Source organism: Cervus elaphus, chromosome 12 (genome assembly GCF_910594005.1).
Source record: "Cervus elaphus chromosome 12, mCerEla1.1, whole genome shotgun sequence".
Classification (NCBI taxonomy): Eukaryota; Metazoa; Chordata; class Mammalia; order Artiodactyla; family Cervidae; genus Cervus; species Cervus elaphus.
In genome coordinates, this window is record NC_057826.1 from 74,413,164 (window position 1) to 74,430,742 (window position 17,579).

A 17,579-nucleotide genomic window follows, 5' to 3' on the forward strand; every position below is an offset into this window, starting at 1 on the left:
TTTAGGACAACAAAACTTTAACTAGATGTTGCATTCCGTAATTTGGTGTTTCTCATTCTATGTCTGTTGGCAGTCCCAACACACACAAATACTGGGGGTAATTCCCCGTGTATATGCGCTTAGTTGCTTCAGTCATGTCCAACTCATGCAACAGTATGCAATGCAGCCCGCCAGGCTCCTCTGTCCATGGGATTCTCCAGGCAAAAATACTGAAGTGTGTTGCTATGCCCTCCTCCAGGGAATCTTCCTGACCCAGGGATTGAACCTGCATCTCTTACGTCTAACCTGCACTGGCAGGCAGGTTCTTCACCAACAATGCCACCTGTATTTACTAAACAGTAAATCCTTGCTTATATTTTATGTTTAGTAGTTTCTATCCTTTAATTCCATACTCCTAATGTGTCCTCCTCACCCATCATTAAATGTTAAGTCACCTCTATGAGTGTTACATCACACTTTAGGGGGAGGGGGGAAAAATTTTAAACCCATCATATTCTTAACTAGAACAACTTCTACATAGGAAAACTCCCCATCAACATCTGTTTCCTCAGAATATTTTAAACCATTTGAAAAAACATTCCTGAATCTATAAGCATTAGGAATATGTAAGAGAATGCATTTCATAGCAAAAGAATTAAGAATTACTTTAGTAAGGTCAATAAATCTTGACTATTTTCAGCAAAAAACATTTGAGAAAAAGCAAACATAGCAATCTAGGTGAAAGAAATTCATTATTCTGTTTTGTTATGTGTCAAAGGCTGGGAAAAGGAAAAAATGGTCATAACTTAAGAGCCACCTTGACCTGCAAAGTTGTTTTTCAAATGTTTCAGTTATCATTAAGAAATAATTGCACATTGGTCACACTATATAAGATATATGATTTGCCTAAGAGCTCAGATAATTCAAAATACACACATTTCAGGACGGCATGTATTATCTGATTACTAGCTTAAGTGGCTCAGCCATTTTATTCAGATTGCCTGATGGAAATTACTTGATTTTTAATTCTGTTTGTAATTAGGAAGAGTCATTATCCAAAATTTGTACATAAGAGTCATCTTTAATACTGCATCATCTCAAATTTACATAAAATGTGGCTACTTTATGACCCTCAACTATGCTCCCCAAAGAGCAAATACACTCATCAGAAAGTCTATTAAAATGTTCAATTCCCAAGTAATAAAAAGGAGTGAAAGGGTAGGACATGGTATTCCGTATTTCTAAGAAGCTTCCAGATAATGATAATGATATGTTATTGCTGTAGCACAGATCACAGTCTGAATAGCAAGGGTCAACAATACTTACACGTAAGACTATATTTATTATCTTGTAGAAAGCATCAATGTTACCAGTGAACTCAAACTGAGCCTTTAGTAACACAAATAAACTTTTTAAAATCTCACCAGGGGATCAGGTGGAGAGTGAGGTGGGAGGGAGGATCGGGATGGAGAATACATGTGAATCCAGGGCTGATTCATGTCAATGTATGGCAAAAACCACTACAATATTGTAAAGTAATTAGCCTCCAACAAATAAAAATAAATGGAAAAAAAAAAAAGGTCTCACCAGGAGACACATGTTAGGGGAAAAAAAATCAAGATTTTTCAGATTTTGCCAAGATAATACTATAGTTTTGCTATGTAACAGAGTGGGATCTGGGCAAGCATCCAGCTACCAGATATAATACATTAATATTTCTGCAATAATACATATGCACAGCCACTATATATAACAAAGACTATAAATAATCTCATATCAGTTGAAGTCAGGTTCTGTGATCAAACTCATGAAAAACTGTCAGATTTCTGAATTGAGAACAAAAGATCTGATGGTACAACAAAATAATTTTTAGTAAGGAAACCCAACTTAAAATTACTACATCAAAAAAAAGAAAAAAAAAAATTACTACATCATTCTCCATCTCTCAGACCCAAGCAACTAAAACGTAGGATTATTCTTAGTCCCAGAATTTAGTAGTAAAATGTGTATGTGTGCTAAGTTGCTTCAGTCATGTCTGTTTGTGACCCTATGGACCATAGCCTGCCAGGCTGCTCTGTCCATGGCATTCTCCAAGCCAAGAATACTGGAGTGGGTTGCCATTTCTTCCTCCAGGGGATCTTCCTAACACAGGGATCGAACCAGAGTTTCTTACATCTCATGCATTGGCAGGCAGGTTCTTTACCACTAGTGCCACTTGGGAAGGCCAAAATGTATTTGAAATACAGCAAATCCCATCTTTCGCTAGCGTGAAAGCTCAATTTTATAACATACAAGGGTAATCATTACCAAGTTTCTCACTCAATATTTTACACTTATCTCGAATTAACAGAAGTTTCCAAATTCTAGGAAGGAATAATCAAAACATAAGCAAAAGTCATCCAAGTTACCATTCCCATAGAAAAAACTAGAGAATGCCTTATTCAGTCCTCAGAGTAGTACCTTAGTCTTCAAATGTATTTTATTACATGTTTTTGTGTGATAGAGTCCTTATCTTTCAAAGAAACACTGAAATAGCTATAGATGAAATAAAATCAATTATTTATTTACTTCAAAATAACATGAGGGGAAGGGAATGGATGCAGGTATAGATAAAAACAAGATTACCCCAAGATTGCCAAAGCCGGACAAGTTCGTAGCAATTAACCTGGCAGCAGCCTTTTACTCAGAAAATGTATTAACTCTTTAAACATTCTTACTCTTCAATTAATAGACTTATCAAACATGAAGAACATTTAAATTTCAGGACCAAACTCTGAAACATAATGAAAAAGACCCAAGAAATTAACAAAATTAGAAGTCAAATATTAGTGGTCACTTACATTAAGTAAATTGTTTTTACCTTTTTTAGAAAGCAACCTAGATTGAAGCTTTTAAAACATGAATGCTCTTTAACAGTTATACTTCTAGGGCTTAATTCTAAGCAAATAACTAAGGGTTATTCACAAAATCTTAGCTGTAAGACTGCTCAATTGCTTTTAAAAGGAAATAGAAAAAAAAAGAAAAGAAAAGGAAATAGAGTACTGGTTAAGTAAAAACATTGCCTAAGTATGCAATGTAATACTATGCAGGAGAGCTGTATCTAATAACATATTGATGTTACGTTCATGCTGGGGGGGAAGTCTACTTAAATCTATGTGCCATATGTAACGGGCCTTCCAGGTGGTTTGGTGGTAAATAACCTGCCTGCCAATGCAGGAGACACAGGAGAGACAGGTTCAATCCCTGGGTCAGGAAGAGCCCGTGGAAGAGGAACTGGCAACCCACTCCAGTATTCTTGCCTGGGAAATCCCATAGACAGGAGTCATATGTAGGATATTACTTTTTCAAAAGCGTACATACACCAAAAAAAAGTCTGAAAGGACACATCAAAACTTTTATTCTGAATGGGTAAGAAAGTGTATCTTTTTTGATGGGTCTCCATTGCATTTTCTAAATTTTGTATGTGCATGCATTGCTTAATTTAGATTAAAGCTAAAATAAAGATGGGAGTAACTTCTTTTAAAAATCCACATCAATCTTAATTCATTTGATTAGTCTTCCTTTTTAAATTCAGTAAAACTACATCTTAACACAAACCATTAATTCCAACACAGGAAACCAACAAACTTTCAAGGATAACAAGGGAAATTTTTTCCTTGTAAAGCACACTTTACTACCTCAATTTTAACCATAAAGTTTTTTCAAGTTATCACAAAACTACTAAGGCAAAGACTATATTTAAAAATTTAAGGAATTATAGCACACTATGGTTACCGAATTTTCAGAGTTCAGAATTTAGTAAGAGCACTAAGGAAAATTTTTCATTTAACATGTATTCAACTATTCCTAAATGTTATTCCAGACAAGTTAGAAAAGCCTAAGACTGGTTCAATGAATTTCCAGGGAGTTATATTAGTTCTGAAACCAACTCAAAAGCTATAGGTTAATCTAAACAATAAACAGGAAGAGTATTTCAGACGGGTCAAACTGGAATCAGATTAGATAGGAAGAAAAACTCAGATGCCCTTTAATGTACTATATGTGTGCTTGGTCATGTCCAACTTTTTGTGACCCCATAGGTGAAGCCCACCAAGTTCCTCTGTCCATGGAATTTTCCAGGCAAGAGTACTGGAGTGGATTGTCATTTCCTAATTCAGGGGATCTTCCCAACCCAAGGATGGAACCTGTGTCTCCTGCATTTGCAGGCAGGTTCTTGACCACTGAGTCACCTGCTGCTGCTGCTAAGTCACTTCAGTCGTGTCCAACTCAGCTACCCCATGGACTGCAGCCCACCAGGCTCCTCTGTCCATGAGATTTTCCAGGCAAGGATACTGGAGTGGGTTGCTGTTTCCTTCCCTATGGCTTCTGCTTAAAAATAGCTATGTATTCTCAATGGAGAATAAATCCTTAAAAATGACAAAGTTCTTCCAAATTTTTATTAAAGCTCCATCACCAGCAATACAGCAGCCTATATCCTCAAATGCTAATGGGACTCATTCCATCACAGGCAAACCTAATTTAAGGCTGCTCTTACAACTTAACTAAACCTTATTTAAGGCTGCTCTTAAAACTTACTAAACTCCTACCACAGAAGCCACAGTTATGCTATTTATATTCAGACATAAAATCAAAGAGCTGAAGTATATTGACAATAAGGAGTTTTAGGTTTAATTCGAAGTAAAATACTGTTGTGTTGCTCATTAACGGTCTCTGAACACACAAAGCAAGTTTCCTTCTAACCCTAAGTCCTTCCCGCTTGTCCAGAAGTAATCCATCAATGGTGTTTCACGTGCATTTTTCCAGATATTTCTCTGTATCTTACACAGTAGAAAATAAACTTCTATAATATGTGAGCTGATGAAAAGTGCTAAAGAGCAATTAGAAGGCTAAGTGAGAGAAAACAACACTGAGGTGATGGCTTTTGAGTAAGAACGAAAATGAACTGAGGAATCCAACCTGTCTGGGGAAGAAACACCCCCCGTCGCCCCCTCCCAAAGGCTTTTGAGGTAGGAATACCTAGTGTATTCAAATCTCAGTTAAGGAGGCCAGTGTGGCTGAAGCAGAGTAGTATACAATTAACAAGGAAGGAGGTGCACAACAGATCATATAGCACATGTTGTAAATCACAATACAATTTTGACTTGAATGCTGAAATAGGCAGTTATTAAGTGAGTTTCAAACTGGACAGTCAGGTAATACATTTTTCAAATATTATTATTTTAATAGGCTCAATCTAGCTACCACACACTGGGGTGGAGGTGTAAAAGAAATATATTGCAATAATGTACCAAAGACAAATGATGGCTTGAAATTGGATCAAGTCACAGCAGAAGTGAATCCTTGTTATAATTTAAAGGCAGAAATGATAGTGTTTTCTACAATGCCAAAGATGAGGTATGAGAGGGAAAAAAAGTCAAGGATGGCTAATCAAAGTCTGACCTAACTGACACGAAAACGCCAGTTTCATTAACTGAAATGGGCAACACTGCAGAAGAAACTAGTCTGAGAGAAGAACAGCAGGAGCCCAGTTTTGGACTTTTAAACATAAGTACTTAACACTCACGGGAGCTGTCAGGTGGGTAAATGGATAGAGACAATAAAGAGAAGTCCAGGCTGGTGATACATGTTTGGGCATCATCAGCTTACAGATAGTATAGAAAATCATGTGACTGAATGAAATGACCCAGGGAAGTGTGAGTAGGAAAAAGAAGTAGAAGAACACACTTGGGAGAAGGAATAGCCAGAAAGAGAATAAAACCTGGAAGCTAAGTAGAAAATATTCTTTTAAAGTGGCGGCTCAACTGGTTAAATCATACCAACAAGACTGATAAGGATTGGAAAAGGACCACTGGATTTAGTAAATCCTTCTGGGTTACGTATTTTTTAAAACCATAAATTATACAATTACTTCTTTTCTCCCAAGTGAAACTCACTTTTAAATGTTTACTATGCTTATTTCCCTGAAGAATGTTGCTACAACCAAAGTGTCTTCAAAATTATACTACAAACCTGTATCTACCCAAATAATTACCTTGGATACTTCATGCTATTTAAACTGTTGTAAACTGAACAAAATAGTTTAACAAAAACGACATCTTGCTTAAAACTTGCTAAAAACAGAAGTCCAGAGCAGTTTTTTGTTTTAGGCACTTTAATCAAATTAAAGATGTTTTTCTAGAATACTTCACATATCAAGTACAGTCAATCTAGTATGATTAAGACTTGATATCTACAGTTTTAACTGCCTGGGTTGAATCCATGCCTCATGTGACATTTATTGGGTATGTCTAACTTCTGGCAAATTATGCAAATCTGTGCTCGAATAGTCTCATCTCCAAAATGTGAAAGACAGTAATATTTATATAAGGTTATGATGATTAAGTTAACACAGGAACTTTAACAGCAATGGACACACAGTAAGTTTCCCGTTTACCACTTTCAAGAAACTAAAGATTTTGTACTTCATTTCTCCTTTCAAATAGGAAAGCTATTATGTCAGGTCTGATTCAACAGGGGTGTTAGAGAAATAACTAACTTCCTAAAGCCTAACTAAATATCCTCTTCAAACTCTTATTCATCAACACACACAAAGAAATCTCATTTGAAAAACCAGGGCCAAGTGCCGTGAGGCCTAGGATTACTACCTTCAAGAGATGAATAGATAGTGGCCTATTTTAACAGAGGTCTTCTAACCTAGTCTTTAGTCCTACTTACACTTAGTCTTCATTATTAACATTCCCCACACAACTGCCAAAAGGAAATTCCAAGAAAGTAACCAGCTCTCTCTAATCTCCAAAGTCCTCAAACAAATTCCTATTGTGTCCGAAGTAATCTAGATATTAAACATGGGCCCATATACTATGCTTGGTTCTTGCCTACCTTTCCAACCTCACATCTTGTTTGGGTATTCTTGGTGACTATTTTCTAGTAGGATTTCTTGAAATGAGGCCAACTCCCTCCCACCCTCCCACCCCCCCACCTATCTGGGCTCTCTAAGATAATCCAACTGCTGACTTCAACATCAGCTCCTAAGGTCTCTTTGCTGGCAGCACCCTTTCACTGCCATATCTGTATCTGGCTCCCTTAACTATCATTGCTTTTCCTTCATGGATCTAGACTGTGAAAGTGCTGTTTTTTTCTCTCTTCTCTCAATGGGCTATAGGGCTATAATACTCCAGGGCAGGAGACAGTATGTTTTGTTCACCTGTATACGCCCAAGCCTAATGGTGATTTTCAGAATAAGCATTCAAATGTTTAACAAACAACATTTCTAACTTGAAAGCTGGGAATCTTCCCAAATCTGTCACTCTTCATATCACAGCCACCACCAAATCCTAAATTTACTGGTTCCTAATCCCAATACCATTGCTTTTGGCAGTGGTATTTGCCCAGTGAACTGGCCAGTAAAGCCAGTTCATTGTTCTTCCGTCTATTCCAGTTTCTTGTCACCTACTCCAATCTCATTCTCCTCTACGCCATTTCCACATGGCTATTACACTGACATTTATAAAAATGAAAATCTGATGTCACTCCTCAGTTCAGAATCTTTTAATACACGTTGGTTTCTGGATAAAGTACAAATTCCTTGGCGTGGTATTAAAATTTTTATAATCTGGCCTTAACTCTCTAAAAGCCTTTCCTGACCTCTTAGGAGTCAATTAGGCACCCATCTATTGCACAGTTCTATAGGCTCTGTGCCTACCTTTAACCACAGTGACATTATCTCATCCATCCGTCTCCCTCACAAGGCTGAGTCCCTGAAGAACTATTATACCTTCTTGCATTCCGCAAACCAGAAGAACATGACCCATAAAATAATGGATTTGTAAAAGGATATCAATAAAACCTGGACCTAAAAGAAAATTTTCCATTCCTCTTCCAGGTAACCTCACGATATTTTACTTAATTTTCTCCCATTTTGTTTTCCTTTGAGGCTGCCTTCAGTTTTCACTTTAACTAGATTTTACTTTCAACAGGAGTAAGGGGAGGGGTCAAGTATGTGATGTACTCCAGTACACACAGCAGTAAGTATACCGTTAAAAAACACTCTACTTCTCCCCTGGCCTTACCCCGGCTCAATATTAAAGCAACTCTCAAGTGAATTATCAAAACATTTCACCGCTGTCAGTAAAATATTACTGTGTGTTAGTAACTCAGTTGTGTCCTACTCTCTGCGATTTCTACTGGTTGCTATTATTTTTAACACTTTGACTATCCACATCCTTATTAATCTCTGCATTTTTCTTGTGAATATTCAGTCTTACTAACCTTTGGAACACAGTCGATTCCCTAACATGTAGCTGGGCCACAAGTAATCACTGAAAAAGAGGTCAATCCTTGATCTTTCCTGGTTTGGATATAGAGATTATACAGATTTTCCTGCTTTCTGAGGTTAAAAAGTCTATTTATCCTTTTCTTTTTAAAAACCCTTCCAGTCAGATAGCATTTCAATATCAAAGCATGTTTCTTGTGGGTTGATTCACGCTAAATTTTAATGATAAAAAAGTCTAAATTGAATACAATCCAAAATTATTGTCACAATCCCAAGGAAGATTACTCTAAATGACAGAAAATCTTTACTAATTTGCAATACTCTAAAAAAAGAATACCTAATGTTTTTGTCTTGCTGATAATTAAAACATGCTATTTCCATCCTAAAATATATGTAAACTTCAGCTGCTCTTTCCTTTATCAAAAACCCTCGGGACCCCAAGTTTGACACTTGTAATTCCATTAGTTTACAAAACCCTGAAGGGTCCTTCCTTAGGGAACATCTTGAGATACACACACAAAAGCCTAACCCAAACATTTCCAGAAGCTATCACCTGCACCACATCAACTTAAACAGGTGTTATTTCCTAGTCTTTCCAATGAAACCAAGTGGACCTCACACCTCTTACCATCACCCAGGAAGGGTGTGCATCTGTTCCGAAGGCCCCCCTGGCTCCAGGTCATCCTGGCTGCTGCTGCTCCAGGCTGGGCATCCGTGTTGCTGCAGCTTGTGGTTTGTGACGGGTAGTGTACAGGACAAGCAGGATGGGATTTCAAGGGAAACAGGAGGGGGATGGCTTTCTGGGAAAATGCCATCACCGTCATAGGTGTTAAGTAATACCACACACATTTTATTGCAGCACAGTTTAAAAATTTAACAAATGAAAGATTAAAAATAAAAAAAAACAAAAATAAAAAAATAAAAAATACAGACGTCCAGAGATGCTCTAAAACAGTTAAGTTAAAGATCAGGAAAAATAAGGTCACAGACTTAACAGCCAGTAAAATTCTTTCGAGCGTGGGGAAGGGGATAAGGGCAAGGGGGGAGGGTTGGGAGAGAAAAGGTTTATGTGATCAATCCACTTAAAAATGCTAATGCCTTCACTTTCTCTCCCAAGATATAAAACTCCAAAGTCAATCAGGAGGCCGGAGAAATTCTTAATGAACATTCAGAAAAACTCGATTTTAATCCGGTTAAAAATCATCAGTGTCATTATCATCATCATCATCACCATCATTAAGTATAATAATAAATAATAGTAACTAGTAACAACAATAAAAAGGAAATCAGCGGAAAGTCAGGAAAAATGTAAAAAAAAAATTGGAATAACTTACTGTAGCTGAAGATCAAAAAAATCTCACTGTAAAAAAACAAAAATAAAAATAGCCCAGATTAGAAAAACGGGAGGTGCAAAAATGTCAAGTCAGTAAAGTTCATTTCTTTTCTCTTTCCAAAAGCAGTTTCCACAAAAACCGCAAGGGTAAAGTTCTCAGTAGCAGACAAGCAAAGCCCTTTCCACATCATCAATCAATCTTAAAAATACACGAGGAAGTAGAGAGGTCAGTTTATGAGAGGCTAAAAGGCTCCTCCTCCTCTAACCCAATTGCTGCAGAAAAAATAGAAATAGAAATTTAAAAATTACATCTTAAATCCAAGTCCCGTTTTTGGAAACAATTGAAAAAAAAAAAACACCTGTAAATTTGCCGTAGTGCACACCAAGTTGCATCATTATGTTTAAAATGTCTTTATAAAATCAATTTTGGAATGGGAATGTGTGTGTTCTGGAAGGGTGGGGAAGGGAGGTTAAAAATCAAAGCTGAGCTCCAGTGAGTAGGGATGGGGTTCGCCTTGCTGCCCTGTGAAAGGAGAAGGGACAGATTGAGTCAGAGTTCCTCAGAAATGTTGTGCCCTAAACCCCCAAGACAGAAACATCTGTCCATTTCATGTAACATTCTGGTAAAGCATTAACATCCCACTGGATGGGGAGAGCCTCTATAGAATTATCACCTCTACCAGTGACTGGCTTCACAATTCTTCAATGTCAGTAGGTGACTATTTTAATTACATATGCACCTATATTCCCTTAAGGGTCTCAAAAAAAAATCCACATTCAAACGCTCATCTTGATAATCAGTTTGGTAGAAGAAAATTTAGAAAAACCAGGTAAACAGAGATGAAGTGAGCAAATGTCAAACATCAGAAAGCAGATTCATGTTTTAAATTTTAGGCCCAGGTAGCTTTTCCTACCATACAAACTGAAGGAGAAGGGTCTACTCTGAAGATACATACTAGAGATGACATCTAGTCTCAAAACAAATGAGTGGTCAATCTGTAAGACCTGACAGAACCTGTCAGGGAAACAGTTTACACAAAGAGCACATTAATCCACTCAGTAACAGAATGAAAAGTCAGATGAAGGAAAAAGGTTATTATGGCTACTGACTATACAATGTTAAAAAAAAAAAACATGCAAAAAGTACATGTTTCTTTGTGGTCCCACTGTTTACAAATAGTACACATGGCTAATTCCAAGATAGGAATTCTAAGAATCTGAAAGGTACCACCACAACAGACTGGCTAAGATTTGCAATTAGATTGTAGGTCTTTGAGCAAATAAGAATGACTGTACTTGCATTTTAATATTCAGCCATGAGATTTTATTCTATCCAAATGTCAGTGGACTAAAAAAATTTAAGCTGAGCTTAAAAGTGTTCCTTAAATCAATTACACATTAATGACTACAGCAATGGAAAAGGTACTATTAACTCTATTTTTGAGAAGTAGCAGACCACAGAAGCTTTTACACTTAGACTGTGTTAAATTTTAACTGATGTGTTACATTTTACAAATGTACAAACTATTAAAAAAAAAGTTACAGAAAATGTACAATTATTTGAATGTACATTCAAATATACATTCTGAATGTGTTAAGTGTAAGGGATGTTCAGTTATGGTGAGACATTCACTTTTCTTCTTTGGAATCACAGCCTGAACTTGGTAGTCAATAATGTCAGGATGTTAAATAACTGGTTCATCTACAAACAAATCCTCGGCAAACATGTTATAAGCTTAAAAAGTAATGTGAAAACATTTACATCTTTCAAATTCAAGAACTTAAGATGTCTCCCAAGATGCTATGTTTAATTGATTAGCTACCCCTCATAAAAATGATTAACCAAATTGAACACCTAACTGTAACTTTTGCAATTAATAGTATACCTGTAGTTTATACTTTGTCAAACCTCTAGGAGATTTGCATCTTCTAAACGGGTATTCTCAAAGAGAGGGCTGCCAACCAAGATAGCGTGGCACATATTAGAAATGCAAATTAATAGGGTCTACCCCAGACTGAATTTATTAGAAAGTGGTGATGGAGAGCCCAAAAATCTGTTTTAACCAGCCCTCTTGCTGGTCCTAATGTCTGCTCATGTTTAAATACTACTATATAGAGTTAAAAAAAAAAAAAAAAACTACTGTATAGAGTTTAATAAAGAATCTCTATCCCCAATTAGGATTGAAACATAGTAACTCGAAGATTATAACCTACCACACTAAATGCTATACCATAAAGCCCTACAGAAATCCCTTTTCCCTTTATAAATCTCAGATTTCCAATATCTAAGAGAACACACGCAGCTATGCTACATCTTAAAGTTCTGGTTTTCACCACAGTCAACTATCTAGTATGTGCAAAATTTTAAGCCTCCCTGATCCCAATGAGAATGAATGAATATATATATTAAGTATGAGCAAATAGTGCTCCCCAAAGACAATAAAATGACCTGAAGATTGAAATACTGTTATTAATACAGTTAACAGTAATTACTAATACACAAAAACTGCTGTCAACAAATAAAACTATTTCTGTACACTATTTAGCCTTCTGGCAACAAATGAATTACAGAAAATAGAAATTAAGAGGTAAGAAGTCTAAGACCCCTTATAAAGTTGAATTTCAGAAAGTTTAACTGATTTGCCTAACAGGTAGGTAATAAGCAGCAGGGGGGGAAAAATCCAGTTCTCTTAACTCCTAGACCAGGGTTCTTTCAACTGTCACACTCCCCACGTGACATCTCACACATCCTCCAGTTAATATAAATTAATCTTGAAGATTAGAATAACTAGCTATTTTGGAGCTTATTCCTTGCTTGTTTCGAACAGAAATTCCATCCAAAACAAGGTCACGCTATGCAAAACCCTCTAGATACCTAATCAGGAATAAGGTGTTTATATCCTCTACCAAAGAAAACAGCAGGAGGCATTAAGCATGGGAATCACAAACAGGTCCTCCAAGTTTAAGGAGCCATCCTTCTTAAATCCCTCTTCTCCAGCCAACATGAAAATGTTACTAATGCCTATCTATTTGAAATCAAATCTAGAATTATTTCAGATATTAATTTTGTGGCCAAATCATTCCGGATGAGTGATATTAAACTGTTACCTTGGTACATGCTGATCCTAAGGAACCCATTTCTTTTTTTTTTTTAAGGAACCCATTTCTAACACCTCAAGGCAAGAAAGGTGCCCTTCAAGTAATTTTCATTTCCATTTAAGGATTTAACCATTCTTAAATACTTATTTCCTACATTTCTCTTTATTTGCCAACAATATTAGGTGTATGATTTCCTAAATTAACCAATCATTGCCCTTTTAAAGTCCATGTGACAATATAAATGCTTAAGCTTTTATTTTTTTAAAGGCAAAGCTTTTGATTCCTATTACAAAATCTATATGGTAAGGGATCAATATATAGCTACCTAGAGTAACAGTTTTAGCTTCTGTTCCTAAGGGACAAATTTACCCAATCTGGGCTTAAACTGTGCTTAACATTACTGTTTGTGAATGTTTAACGCATTATGAAAAACAAAATCACCTAAATCTTATACAAAGATAAAAAAAAAGCGGTTTCTTGGATAAGTGAATGTAATACTTTGAAGCTTATGTAATTTTTACAAACTTGGCAAAAATTGTTTAGTAACTTTCAGGGCTTAGCAAATAGTAACCACCGTAATACCTGCTTAACAAAAAGCATATAGTTATGCATTTTTGCCAACTTTGGCATGGTCCAGAAAATTAATGCCAGAATATCCCGAAAATCAAACTTCACAAAATCTTAGGACGTTACATTAATAAACGCAATACTCATAATCTTTTCCCCAAGAGCAGTTTGGGAATTTCCAGTTGCCGCTAGTTCTGTAATTACTTTTAGTATCTACTATTCAACGGGGAGGTAAAGCCACTTGACTTAACCTGGCGACCAAATTCCTTACTAGTTCGGCTGATTAATATGACCCAGGCAATCAACACTCATGCCTCGGTTTCTGTCTAAGAAAGATAGTAATACCTACCTCAAGCAAGTTCCACTAACTTATTTATTTCAAGTGTTTTGTAACCTGCAGATAAAAATCCAGCTTTAATTATTACTGTTAATATGTAAATCAGATTACAATTTTTTTAATAAAATTGAAAATATTTCGAGGTCCATCATTTGTTCAGAGAGGCGTAAACTAAAAAGTAACCAGTAAAATGTTAAACCTATTGTTTTCATATTTATACCCTGCGGTACGCTCCAGAATTTGGAGGCTTGCGGTACAAAAAATTTGTTTGATAACCCTTCCCCATCCCCCACCTAATTTTAAAATTTAACAGGAAGCATCGACACTACATTAACTGAACTACATTCATGAGCATTTTTGATCATCCCTTTCACAATTTCAGAGTCCTCATGGTCACAGAAAATGAAAGAAGAGCCGTTAACACAGGTGAGCGAAAAAGAAAAACAGCATTTTCCCTGCCGGTTGTGGCCTAGAGGACACTGGGTTAAAAATCTACGCAAGGGCTGAGGCCTAGAAAACTCCGCGTAAGATCTAATCCCCCAAACCAGAGAATAAATGGGAGCCTGCTTACTCTACCGAGGGGAGGGTTCCCTCGTCCTCTCTCCCACTCCACCTCGCGCTCCCCAAAGAACCCAGCGCTTCCCCTTCTTCCGCTCCCTCCACTTACCAGGAGGGGGAAGGGAGAAGAGATTCGATTCTGAATCTCCTACCCCTGGGTTCTACGTGGAGAAGCCGATTGCTGCTCGAGGTCGGCAACGCGGTCGCAATCGCTCAGTCTTCGCCTCTTCACAAAATGGCCCCCGAGTCTCCTCTGCCGCCGAGGCGAAGGTCTAGACCCGCCCCACTCCTGAGAATCCTCCTATTGGCTGTGAGTTTTCTCGCTCCCGCTTCTCATTAGACAGTTCTACCGCTCTTCACAATTCTATCCAATCACAATCAGCAGTGGGTTAGACTAATCTAGAGAATTTCCACATGCGTGGGAGAAACTAGTTTGTAACTGGTTATAGTTCCTGTCATTTATCTTCTGAGACATGCTTATTGGCCACTGTACCCTGACGAAGCTCTGGGTGGAAACTTGCCTTTGTAAGGCGCACCGCTTCACATCCGGGTATCCGAGATGTCTGATTGGCGGTCTCAGTATCCCATCCCTGCTCTTCAGAGCGCCTAGAAGGAGGCCCACCCGGATCTTGGAATTCCCGCGGCGCGGGGGGCGGGTAAAGATTGCCGGGTCTTGTTTGGTAGACTTCCAAAAGGTCTGCCCTAGCTCCCGGCCTAGGTAAAGGGAAAAGCTGTAGCCCGTGGTGTGGACAAAAAAACATTGTTTTTTTCTTTGACTGGGGAGAGAGCACTAAAAGCTAGAATACAAACCAGCCCTGCAGTTTTTCCAACCCTAGAGCTCCTTTCTGGACATTTCTCAGCTTGCCAAGCCCTTCAGACAACCCATTGTTTCACGCAAAACAACTGACTTAGTCACCTCTCCACAGCAAAAGGTAAATAAAGTCTAAAATACTGGCCTGGAATACTACAGCATTCGTCCTCTGGCCCCAAGTCATCTCACTTTCTAATACCCTATATGCCAACCAAATTGGTTCAACGGGCCAGCTCTCCCCAGCCCGAACCCACAATCGGGTCCCTTAGTTCTCCGCATCCTGAAACGATCCTGTCTCCCACCTACTGGCACCGTCTGCACTGCAGTCCCTCTGGTTATATTATAGCAGCCGAACACGCAATGCAATAAGGGCCAGCTGTGCTCGGAATAGACTAAAGGATATTTCTCTGTGTAGTTGGGGAAAGCAAGACGCAGAAATCTACAGAATGTGATACTCTATGCATTTTAAGCAATATATGCATTTGTGAATACAGTTTTATGCATTAGTTTCAAATTAATTCTTAATTTCAGAGAGAGTCACAAGGAAACTTACCTGTCACATGGCAAAAATCAAGACAATTTAGTAACGAGTTTAATGTCCTTTACTCAAATGTAAACAATTCATGGTTGGAAGAGTATGGTGACTCACAAGCAGTGGAGCACTCCCCCAGGGAGTTTGGGCAAGAATGAGCTTAATACAGACTTAAAAGCAGCAAGGCAATCAAGAGTTTGGTCGCCTGCGGTTGTGTATCTGACCTTATTTAGAAAGATTAAGGAACAAGGAAATAAGTATACGGCCTAAAAAGTATGGCGTTTGAGAAGATTGACTGACTAGGTGTACTACGTTTCTGGTCAAGCTGACCTTTTACAGGAACTTGAAGTTTCAGTTTGCTAAGGGGACACCCCCAGCTGGAGCTACTCCAGATCGGGCCTAGAAATTTATTTGGACGTATCTTTGGGGAGCGAACCTTTTACATTTTTCAATGGTATGCGTTTCTTTACAATTTGAACTTTTTGCTACATGCATGTATTGTTTTAAGCAAAAACAAAAAGCATGCAAGAAAAAATGAACTAAAATGTTAATAGTGGTTCCCCCCTTGTGAGAGAACTTGTGCTTTTTTTTCTCCCCTTAAACTTCCCTGTGCTTTTCTTTATTTTCCTAGTTGTTAAGTTTGACAAGTAATCAGAGAGGAAACATCTCCAAGTGCTTAAAGCCTCAGCTCAGTTGCCACATTGCAATTTATTTAAAATGACCTCATTGCACTGTGGTTAATTTTACATTCATCTCTTCTCCTCTGATGGATAGTATGTCTTTTGATTACGGAGTTTGATTCTTATTGCCCTCTGTATTCCCTTTGCCTACTACATGTCCTAGGACTTTAAACAGAGAGTGTCTGAAATTTGTGTTAAATTAATTATTAGCTTTTATTTATCAGGAGAAATTGTTATTTTCCCTGAACAAACAGGTAGACTATCCTTTTTTCTATTAAATATTTTATACAGTTCTTACTCAGAGGAACCCAGATAGTATGAGGCTTGATTGACATGTTATTTGTGTTTCTTAAGTAAACAAAAATAAATACTAGCATGTTTTATTGCTCATGGTTCTCATAGAATAAAAATATTTATAAAATTTTAATATTTAAATTCATTTTACCAGAAATCAATTTTACTGCATGATCCTTGACATGACCTACTTATTAACTGGGGCTTCCCAGGTGGCTCAGTGGTAAAGAATCCACATGCTAATATGGGAGATGCAGGTTTGATCTCTGAGTTGGGAAGATCCCCTGGAGGAAAAAATGGTAACCCACTGCATTATTCTTGCCTGGAAAATCTCATGGACAGAGAAGCCTGGCAGACTACAGTCCATGGCGTTGCAAAGAGTTGGACAAGACTAAGCATGCATGCACACACTTATTAACTATCACTGTATTTGGTGCAAGGGAGTACTTAAGAGAGAGCATTTATGTTTCTTCCAAGTTCTCCCCATTGCTAGATGGGGTGGATATGGAGGATCCAAGAAGAATTAACATCCAATCCCTCCATCAAGTAGCTTGAATTTACTAAGGGTGAGAAAACAAGTGCAAAAATAGCATAATACAAGACAGAATGCAAAGCACCATGTTGATCATAATCATTCACAATTATCTAGTTTTAAGACTCTTACAGAGCGGCAGGTGAATTGGAGAGTAGGAAGTTTCCTTTATCTCTTCTACTTAAACACCCTTAAACTTCTTAAGTTGGCTGCTTTTATTAAGTGACTCTGTATACATTGTAGAAAGCCATTAGCCAGACTTCAGTAATGGAGGGGCAGTGGGAGAAGAGATAGGAAATAGAAATAGTAATTCCTTCAGTTCAGTTCAGTCACTCAGTCGTGTCCAACTCCTTGCAACCCCATGGACTGCAGCACTGCCAGGCTTCCCTGTCCATCACCAACTCTCGGAGCTTACTCAAACTCATGTCCATCACGTTGGTGATGCCATCCTACCATCTCATCCTCTGTCATCCCCTTCTTCTCCTGCCTTCACTCTTACCCAGCATCATGGTCCTTTCAATGAGCCAGTTCTTTGCATCAGATGACCAAAGTATTGGAATTTCAGCTTCAGCATCAGTCCTTCCA

At 37.7% G+C, this 17,579-nt stretch overlaps 1 protein-coding gene across 11 annotated transcripts in view; it reads right to left on the minus strand.

The window, feature by feature from the left end:
- HNRNPC (heterogeneous nuclear ribonucleoprotein C) overlaps positions 1-14,409 on the minus strand; it is a 45,116-nt gene extending 30,707 nt beyond the window's left edge. For 3 of the 11 annotated variants that reach the window (XM_043919471.1, XM_043919468.1, XM_043919461.1), the window contains exons 1-2: positions 14,255-14,409; positions 9,586-9,611 (exon numbers count right to left, since the gene is read on the minus strand). The gene's annotated coding sequence lies outside the window, so the exon portion shown is untranslated. Of the gene's footprint in view, positions 1-8,872; positions 9,052-9,585; positions 9,612-9,943; positions 10,108-13,599; positions 13,645-14,254 lie in introns of those variants that run through there. The other 8 variants (XM_043919470.1, XM_043919460.1, XM_043919465.1 and 5 more) reach the window with 7 other exon arrangements.
- Positions 14,410-17,579: the final 3,170 nt, after the last annotated feature.